Source organism: Eubalaena glacialis, chromosome 15 (genome assembly GCF_028564815.1).
Source record: "Eubalaena glacialis isolate mEubGla1 chromosome 15, mEubGla1.1.hap2.+ XY, whole genome shotgun sequence".
Classification (NCBI taxonomy): domain Eukaryota; kingdom Metazoa; phylum Chordata; class Mammalia; order Artiodactyla; family Balaenidae; genus Eubalaena; species Eubalaena glacialis.
This window is the reverse complement of record NC_083730.1, coordinates 72,956,618-72,965,668: the sequence shown is the minus strand read 5'-3', so window position 1 is coordinate 72,965,668 and position 9,051 is coordinate 72,956,618.

Below are 9,051 nucleotides of genomic sequence, written 5' to 3'. Positions count from 1 at the left end.
TTCCTCCCTCTCCTCCGAGAGACAGTATGGATCTCCTCCCACAGCTTCCCCAGTTTCCAGACTGATGAGTGTGTCTGCAAACCAGCCTGGCTCCACTGACAGGGCCTTCTGTCTTCCTGCTCACGAGGCTGCGGTCATCACTCTCCCCGACAGCTCCACGCCCTCCTTCAGCAGAAGGGCCACGTGGGCTCTCACTGTAGGCGCCACGGCGTTTTTCTCCCGAATTCAGTTATCAGTTGATGGCCTTGAGCTGTGATCGCATCTGGGAGACCCTGAGCCCAATGCAACGGGGGCATTTCTGCACAAATGGAAGAGCAGCAGCACTTCTGGATAAGTTATGGTGAAGGCTCACAGGAGAGTATTTGTGGGCGTACCTTAACCATGCCGTGCATTTTCTGCTAAGGGAGTGTTAACTGGAACAACCTTTATAACTCGCCAACAGTATCAAAATGGAAAGCATGCACTTGACCCAGTTATCCTTACTCTAAGAATTTACTGTTAGGAAATAATCACACCAGGGCAAAAAAAAAAAGGAAGAAGAGGAAGGAGGAAGAGGAGGAGGAGAAGGGGGAAGAGGAGAAGAAGAAGAAGAAGAAGAAGAAGAAAGAAAAAAATGAGCACAGAAATGCTTGTCCAGTGCTTTTTTAGATAATAGGGAAACACTGCAAGCAACCTGAATGGCTAAAAAATGTTTCATTAAATTATGCTATATCCATTTGATGGAATATCATGCACCATTAAAAATGACATTATAATTAGATATTCAAACAGGTGATAACATTAAAGAATTATTATTTCAGGTGTGATAGTGGTCTCAAATTGATGCTTTTAAAAGAGTCCTTGTAGGTTCCTTAAAAAACTAAAAATAGAACTACCATACGACCCAGCAATCCCACTACTGGGCATATACCCTGAGAAAACCATAATTCAGAAAGAGTCATGTACGAAAATATTCATTGCAGCTCTGTTTACAATAGCCAGGACATGGAAGCAACCTAGGTGTCCATCATCGGATGAATGGATAAAGAAGATGTGGCACATATATACAATGGAATATTACTCAGCCATAAAAAGAAATGAAATGGAGGTGTTTGTAATGAGGTGGATGGAGTTAGAGTCTGTCATACAGAGTGAAGTAAGTCAGAAAGAGAAAAAGAAATACAGTATGCTAACACATATATATGGAATCTAAGGGAAAAAAAAAAGGTCATGAAGAACCTAGTGGCAAGATGGGAATAAAGACACAGACGTACTAGAGAATGGACTTGAGGATATGGGGAGGGGGAGGGGTGAGATGTGACAGGGTGAGAGAGTGTCATGGACATATATACACTACCAAATGTAAAGTAGATAGCTAGTGGGAAGCAGCCGCATAGCACAGGGAGATCAGCTCGGTGCTTTGTGACCACCTAGAGGGGTGGGATAGGGAGGGTGGGAGGGAGGGAGATGCAAGAGGGAGGAGATATGGGAACATATGTATATGTATAACTGATTCACTTTGTTATAAAGCAGAAGCTAACACACCATTGTAAAGCAATTATACTTCAATAAAGATGTTTTAAAAAAAAAAAAAGAGTCCTTGTTTTTTAGAGATACGCATGAAATGTTTGCAGATGGGGTTTGGTTTAAAATAATGGCGAGGGGAAGCAGATTAGTGGTCGCCAGGAGCAGAGGGGAGGGGGGAATAGGGAGTAGCTGCTAATGGGCTTGGGGTTTCCTTTGGGGTGATGAAAATGTTCTAGAACTAGATAGAGGAGATGGTTGCACAACATTATGAATGTGCTAAATGTCACTAATGGTGAATTTATGTTATGTGTATTTACCACAATAAAAAAATAATAATGGGGGAACCAGATGACGGAGTGGGATGAAATAAGATTGGCCATAAATTGATAATTGTTGAAAGGCAAGTGATAAGAACATGGGACTCTACATGTGTACAAGTATGTTATATACACATGTATGTAGCTCATTAGAAAGTTTCCATAATAAAAAGTGATGCCACAGATGCATATTTATTAGCATGGAATGTCCACAACATGTTGAATTTAATGAGCCAGTTACAAAACTGCATATTGGGAATCTTCCCAGTGGTGTGAAATTACATATCTGGATCCAAACGCATACATACGCATAAAGAAATGTTTGGAATGCTGTTCAGTAAAGGTTTAACAATGATCATTTCTAGGTTAGTAGATTTGAGATTTTTCTCCCTTTGGTCCATTTTCCAGTATGGTTTGCACTTTTCTTTTTCCATTCAGTCTTTTTACAAAACAATAAAGATTTTTTTCTTAAAAGGCAGAAATGTTTAAGAACACCCTTTTTACCTCCAGCATTCTCACAGAATGGTCCTGGAAAATGGCAGATTCCTAACAAAAGCCACCTGGCTAGCTTGACGCCTGGGTACTTGATCAGTGGCAACGCCCTCCGCAGTGGACATCTCCCCATGCGGGGGCTGAGGAGGGCCCACCTTCACAGCTGGACACCCCTGTCAATGATGACAACCCCAACAATGACACCTGCAACTCTTTCTTCTGCACATGTTCATCCAGCCTCTCTCAGCCACCCTGTGAAGTCGCCTGGGCCAGGACTGGGACCGTCCCTACTTCACAGATGAGGAAGTGAAAGCCGGGGGGCTGCCTACACCACACAGCTGAGCAGCCGAGGCAGGACCAGCCCAAGGGGACCCTTGCTTCTCCCAGGGGCCACTCCTTGTTGGGGGTCAGGACCCAGGCGCTGGGGCCTGGGGCTGGCCCTCCACTCGGGAGATGAAGACCACTACACATGATCTTGCACAGGTGCAACTCAGACCCCTGCATTATCACACGCAGCCAAACGTCTCCAGCTCCCACCCAGATCGCGTGAACATCAGCCGGAGGAGGGATAACTACAGTGACTGCTGCTGGACAGCCCACTGCGAAGGACACAGCTGCTCCCGCTGTGGTGTCTCTGGCTGAGCTGCCTGGAGTCACACGAAGTCCCTCCTGACCTCTCACGCTCCTGGTAATGCCCTTTGGAAGGACGCTCTTCAAACTTGGCTCTGCAAGGACCCCCACAATTTACCTGCACCCAGAGCCTACGGACCAAAGGAGCCACCAGGCCTGCCCAAAGCACCAGGCACCCACTCCTCACACTCATTCTCTCACTCATTCTCCCTCCCTCCCTCCCTCCATCCCTTCCTTCATCCACCCAACAGTTCTGTGCGTCTACTCTGAGATGAGCCCGGCCTGGGCAGCGGGATGACCAGGGAAGTCAGACGTTAAACAGATGAGAGCACCATGAATAATACCCACACGATGGTGAATGCTCAAAGGAGAGGCACCAGGGGCCAGGAGGGCACCCACGGCGGGTGGGAAGCAGACCTGGGCTGGGGAGTCAGGAGGGGGTCCTGGAGAAAAGCCTTCATGACATAAGAACAGCCATCGAGTGTGGGAGACCCCACAGTGCACAGAGCTCACGCCACTGTCCACCTGCCCAGGGGCTCTTGTCGTTTCCCCTCTGCAGACAGGAACCTGAGGCCGGAGAGGACGTCACTCAGCCGAAGAGAGGGAGAGCCAGACCTCACAACGGCCTCAAAGCCAGGCCTAACCAGTCACAGGTGTGCCCGGAGCCGGCAGGGCTGCCTCCGGGATGTCTGGGCTCGAGGGTTTCTGTGGCCAAGTCCTGAAGGTGACACTTCTGGCTGCGCTCACAAAACGTCTATGAAGAGGAGTTCTCTGCGAACGCAGCTGCCTTATCAGTGACAAGACGTCCCGTGGGCCAGTGCGACCTCCCCACTCCTGGTGCTTTAACGGAGATGAGGAAAGATGGGCTCACAGTAGTGGCACTTCTCCCCAGGCAGGCAGAGGGCCCTGACTCAGGGGCCTCATTAAAATGGAAATTCCATTCCTCAGGAGAGGCTGCCTCATCTCCGAGCAACCCAGTGTTTCCGACTGTCTTCCAGAGAAAAGAGAAATGTAAGGTGGGTGCCAGTGGGAGAGAAAACCCCACCACTTTCATCTAAAACCAGAACTCGCCCACTGGAAGACCAGCTTGCAGTCTCCGCCCTGGTCCCGCACGAACCCATTACAACCATTTCCTCCTGCTCTAGAGGGCGGTGTCCAAGGCCGACTCCTGCCTGGGCGGCTGCATTGGGTCCGGCTCTCTCGCATGTGGCTACCTGCTGGCCCAGCTTTGCTCTAACCCGCTCTCACCTGGACTGAGGTGGCTCACAAGTGTGTGGCTCTGTGCACACCAAACATGTGGGGACTGGACGGAATATTCCTTCTGCCTCCAGGCACAGAGGGCCTGTGCACGGGCACAGCCTCAGTCCTTTCCGTGGGAGGAGAAGGGACCCAGGATGTGGTGGCCCCTGGAGAGCAATGCCAGCTAAACACGGTCAAGTGCAAACCCAGGCTGAGGTCTGGGAAGCCTTCCAGGGAGCTGTCCCCACTGGCTTCCTTTTGTGTGTGTGTCTGGGGGGTGGGGGTGGGGGGAGGCAGGGAGATCGTAAAAAGGGCCAGGCCCTGACCCTCGCCTTGGTCCGAGCCCTTGCCACCCTCAGGTCAGCCTCCATTTCAAAGCCAATCCCGATCTCAGGTGAAAGCTCTGCACCAATGGTTTTCAAACCTTTTGTACAGGTTTCTCTACAAACCTATTTGAAAGAGACCAGCAGACACAGGACAAGGGAAGCTACCGGGGCAGACACGGTGGGAGGAGGCCAGCCCGGAGCCCAACCCACCGGCACCCTCTCCTGAGCAGGGTGGCAGCTCGCCTGGCCCCAGGTGCAGGCATCACACCGAGGCCCTGCGTGGCTGGTGCTCTGTGCCTGGTGTGATGTGTGTGGACGGGGCACCAGACTCCATTGGGCCCAGCTCTTCCTATGCTCACAGGGCCTCCCTGGCAACCCCGCCTACCTGTGAGGGGTCTCTGAAGCTTCTGTGCTTTCTGCCCCTGCCTCCGGGGGACGTGTCTTATCCCCCAAGGATTCCCTTCCACAGTCTGTGGCTGTTACACCAGCCTGCCCGCCTGGCCTCCCTCAGAGCTGGGTCCTGGCTCTCCACAGCTCCCTGGCCTGGGCTGGGCACGGGAGAGGGCAGCCACAGAGCACGCGGAGCACGAACAGCCCGTCCAGCTGCTGCGTGCCCTCACCTTCTCCCTCCTGAGCCAACTCCTGGGGGTGGCAGTGAGGGACCACTCCATGGAGGCTGGAGGTGCTCAGGGAAGAGGTCACATCTCAGGGGGACCCAGAAGAGTGGGCAGGATTTCACACTCCCTCATTAAACACGTTCAGGTCGCCCCTCAGGTGTGGCCATGACCCCCACCCTGAGCTGCACCTGATGTGAGCAGGGCTGGGGACCTGCTCCAAGCTGCTCCAGGTTCCCTTGCCCAAGAATTTGAATCTGGGGCACAGAGACAGCAGCCACAAGGCCCAGCTCAGCCAGGGCAGGTCAGAGCTCCCGGGAGAACGAAGATATAGAGGAACAAAGAAGCCAGTCCATAGAAGGAAAGGAAACAGAGGGGACATGGGAGAGTCCCTGTAGGGTGCTGCATAAGCCCTACTTTTACTGAGGACACTCTGAGTGGGTTTTTGTTCCCTGCCACCAACTGACCCTGAATAGAAGATCATGAAAAAAAGAAAAGAATTAGTAAACAGGTCCCTGTCTATAAAGGTGTTTCCAGCGCAGTGAGGAGACATCCCCACAGGCATGATACCACTGCATGCAGACCTACTGTCGACTAAGGCAGCAGTCCCCAACCTTTTTGGCACCAGGGACCGGTTTCATGGAAGACAATTTTTCCACGGGCCGGGGTGGGGGTGGGGGGATGGTTTCGGGATGATTCAAGCACATTACATTTATTGTGCACTTTATTTCTATTATTATTACATAGTAATATATAATGAAATAATCATACAACTCACCATAATGCAGAATCAGTGGGAGCCCTGAGCTTGTTTTCGCTTGTCCCTCACTGATAGGGTTTTGATATGAGTCTGCAAGCAATTGATTTATTATGGTCTCTGTGCAGTGAAACCTCTCTGCTAATGATAATCTGTATTTGCAGCTGCTCCCCAGTGCTAGCATCAGCACCTCAGCTCCGCCTCAGATCATCAGGCATTAGATTCTCGCAAGGAGCACGCAAGCTAGATCTCTCGCATGCGTAGTTCACAGTAGGGTTTGCGCTCCTATTAGAATCTAATGCCACCGCTGATCTGACAGGAGGCAGAGCTCAGGCAGTAATGCGAGCGATGGGGAGCAGCTATAAATACAGATGAAGCTTCACCCGCTCGCCCGCCCGCCGCTCACCGCCCGGTTCCTAACAGGCCACGGACCAGTACTGGACTAAGGAGCCAGCTGAAGAGCCAGGGTCGGTGGGTGGTAATAATGACTGGTATCGGTCAGCTGTGCCGCACAGTCCCTCTCCCAGAGCAGCTTGGAGCAGGTAGCCAGCCCTGCCCTGGTCCCTTCAGGTGTGGGTGGGGGGTGGGGACAGGGTCTGGGTTTTTTTATTATATTATTGTTGTTGTTGCTGTTATTATTTACCCTCACCACCATCTCAGGATATAGGCATTATTCCTCCCTTTGAGAAGCAAAGAAATTAAGGCTTAGAGCGGTTGAGGGCCTCGTCCGAAGTCACACAATGGAAAAGACAAAAACTCTAATTCAAAAAGATGCATGCACCCCAATGTTCACAGCAGCACTGTTTACAATAGCCAAGACATGGAAGCAACCTAAGTGTCCACTGACAGAGGAATGGATAAAGAAGATGTGGAATACATATGCAATGGAATATTACTCAGCCATGAAGAAGTGAAATAATGCCATTTGCAGCAACATGCATGGACCTAGCTAGAGATTATCATACTAAGTGAAGTAAGTCAGATGGAAAAAGACAAATATCATATGATATCACTTATTTGTGTAATCTAAAAAAAAGATATAAATGAATTTATTTACAAAACAGAAATAGACATAGAAAGCAATATTATGGTTACCAAAGGGCAAATGGGGGGGAGAGGGATAAATTAGGAGTCTGGGATTAGCAGATACACACTACTATATATAAAATAGATAAATAATAAGGGCCTACTGTACAGGACAGGGAACTACATTCAATATCTTATAATAATATATAATGGAAAAGAATCTGAAATAGAACATATACATCTATATATATACAGATATATATAGATAGATACATATATATAACTGAATCACTTTGCTGTACACCTGAAACTAACACAACATTGTAAATCAACTATACTTCAATAAAAACATTTTTTTAAAAAGTTACACAGTGACTCAAAGCAAAGCCAGGATCCCAAATTTTGCACTGCTTTTACTAAGCCACGCCCCTTCACACCATCATGCAAATGAGACTCAGCAACTGCCCAGGGCAGCAGGGTTGTGGGGGGGAGGGGAACAGAGCCCCGCCTTCCAGTTCCATAGCCCAGAATACCTAGCCTTGACCTTTCAAAGTTTACCTCCAAATCAAAGCTCAAGCTGGCAAAGTAAAGTGCAGGAGGATCCCAGGAAGATATCCTAGCCCTGCTCACCTTGGGTTCAGGACACATGCTGTATTTTGGAACCAGTGACACAATGAGCTGCCAGCCCCACCTGCATCAGAGGCTTGGCACTCATGCCCACAAATCCTCCAGCAGGTTAACATCTAAATGGCAACAAAGCATAAGCCTTCTGAATCTGGTAATTACAAAGGCAAGTGCTATAGTTACAAAGGTTAGTTACAAAGGAAGCAGTTAGTAATCAGGATAATTGCCCTGGCAGGAAAATGATGCTTCAAGCATTTTTTTTTTTAACATCTTTATTGGAGTATAATTCCTTTACAATGGTGTGTTAGTTTCTGCTTTATAACAAAGTGAATCAGCTATACATATACATATATCCCTATCTCCTCCCTCTTGCTTAAAGCATCTTAATGGTAAGAATGTATCAAATGTAGACAAGTGACTTTTTTGTCTACTTTTTTGGTCAAATGACTCTGACCTACTAATCCTCTTATGAAGACCACCTCCAATACAAACATTTCAGAATGCCTATTTTTCTACTGAAATAGGGGGGCCACCTCTGGGATGGCCGGCAGAGGGCCCTGTGGGAAGAGGCGAGGTCAGAACAAACAATGCCCTCGCTGCAAAAATCCAACTCAGTTTCTCTGAGAACTGAGCGTCAGTCTGCTCGAATTGTGCACATACATTTGAACTCGCTGGTGACCCAGTTACCCTGAGCCTCTTCAGCTAGCACCGATTTACACGAGTCCCTCGGGGGTAGCCGCTGCCATCTGTATGGGTCACAGGATCACATCTAAATCCAAACTGTCAACACCTCTTGCACAACAAAATACCATCCTTTTTCTAAGTTCCTTTCTGGTGGCTCTTGCCTTTGCTAATATGGACTCTTGAGAATTGACTCCAACTCATACTCCACCCCCCCCACCCTGCAGGCTCCCTGGCAAGGCCGAGCCATCAGAGGTCTCCATCCTTCCAGGACCTCCTGCTCTGTGCCAAGCCCCGCTTCTTCGGGAAGGGCCAGAATTCTCTCCCAGCTGAGGGATGCTAACTTTCCCCTGGGTTCCTTCAGACTCTGAATAAAGCCCAGTCTTCTCTGCTGGAAGCACATGTGTGTCCCCCTTTCTCAGGCACTGCACCCCCTTTTCTAGTTCCCTCACACCCTCGAAGTCACCAGGGAGAGTAAAGGTTCCTTTAAACAAACTTCAGTCCACTGCATTGTTAATTTTGCAGATGTGATAACAGTACCTTGAATTAAATATTAAATGTTTAAAAAAGGAATCCTTATCTTTTAAAGATGCATCCTGAAATATTGACAAATATTCAAAATGACACAGGATTAGGGAAGAGGGTAGAGGCACAGAAACAAGACTGAGTTGATAGCTGGTGACAAGTATGTGCCGGTTCCTAAGACTTCTGTCCGCTTCTGTTTATGTCATAAATTTTCCATAACAACAAAAGGATTTTAAAAAATCCCATCCCTGGGGTTCTACAGCATCCCTGAGTCCAACCGTCCTACCTGAGGATTTTACCTGGACCTCTTTCAA